Raw genomic sequence first — 1,542 nt, forward strand, 5'->3', positions numbered from 1 at the left:
TGCCACAATTTTTTTTTAATGTCTACGCAGTTGGATTTATCAGCAGAAACTGCAGAGGCAGCAAAACCTTTAATTCCCAGAGACTTTTCAAATCACAGATGGGAACTAGGAAAACAGATATACGTAATCTCTAGTAAATAGAAAACTTTAAGAGGTTGGAATGGATTGAATGAGACAATCTGTAAAATCCACATAATAGTTGTTGTATGCCCATGAGTTGATGTCAAGTCATAGAAATGCTATCGTTCAGAGTAGAACTCCCTCCTTTGGCTTCCTAAAGCATAAACTTTATGAGAGTGGATTGCCAGATCTTTTCTCCCACAGATCCCATCAAAGCAACTCACTGCCATTGAGACAATGTTGGCTCAGAGCGACCCCTGTGGGTTTCTGTGATCATAACTTTTTCCAGAAGTCTCTTTTTTTTTAAGCCACTGGGATTGCTGATCCTCTAGCTTGCAGATTAGTATTTGGCCATTGTGGCCGCCAGGCCTCCTTTCCTAGCGATTAGCTTTGATACATGTCCTGGTAAAATTACTGAATACTGAAGTTCAAACATGTAAAATGAAAAAGTGTATTTTAAAATCCAAGAAATAGATCAAGGCATCAAAAGGAAGAAAAATATCAGGTAACTCAAAGAAAATATTAACAGCTCTCAAAATCAACAAGTCACAATATTAAATTCAAGTGTATATATAGTGCAGCAATGTCTATAAAATCCTTTTGTGTGAACCAAGTATTTATTATCAGCTTAACTTTGATTCAAGGGTAATATGGAAAATATTTTCATACACAGGAATTTAAGAACACAAGCCCCTGAATCATTGCAGAAACTACTAGAGAAGGAACTGCATCCAATCAACAACCAGTAGAGAGAAGCTCATATACTAAATTTGGAACAAAACAGAGATTAGTGTGGCCCCTGCACAAGGATGACAAACATTCATGAAGAATTCCATATTTTTTCAAGGGGGTTTGGCTTTGTCCATATAAAAAAAGTCACAGTGTACAGATAAGGGCATGTATCATAAATTGAATGGGAAAGTGATTGATCCTAAAAGGGCTTTTTGAAAATGAAACAGCCTCTTAAAAAATAAATAAATAAAACAACCCTAGTGGCCTTTCTCCAGACATACCTAAAGAGAAATAAAGGGAGTACTTTGGTAGCTTGGCTGAGGTTTCATTTAGGGTTTGGCCCACTCTCAGTACAGATTGACACTGTGAGGAAGCGAGACCATTTCTGTTTGGATTTAGATTCTGCATTAGGTCATTGATTTGTCAGATTGTCCAATGATCCCAGGAGTCTTCAGTGGACTGCTGACCTTAGATTCATCTGGCTTGGCATCCAACAGTCTGGGGCCTTCCTGCTTCTCTTCATCAGCCCCTCAGCTACACCGGTCAGCAGAGACCTCCAGCTTACCATCAGCTCCACAGATTTGGACTAGACTGGACTTGCTCTTACAAGTGTGTGGGCCATTTCTTGGTATAAATCTCTTTATATATATTTATATACCCATGCACACATATACATATGTACTATACACA

The 1,542-nt window shown here is 38.3% G+C and overlaps 1 pseudogene; it reads left to right on the forward strand.

The window, feature by feature from the left end:
- The first annotated feature begins 868 nt into the window (after positions 1-868).
- On the forward strand, positions 869-962 carry LOC115873366 (annotated as a pseudogene).
- Positions 963-1,542: the final 580 nt, after the last annotated feature.

The sequence above is a fragment of the Echinops telfairi genome, unplaced genomic scaffold (genome assembly GCF_000313985.2).
Source record: "Echinops telfairi isolate 266 unplaced genomic scaffold, ASM31398v2 ScPeMD7_7468;HRSCAF=8506_0, whole genome shotgun sequence".
Taxonomy (NCBI): Eukaryota; Metazoa; Chordata; class Mammalia; order Afrosoricida; family Tenrecidae; genus Echinops; species Echinops telfairi.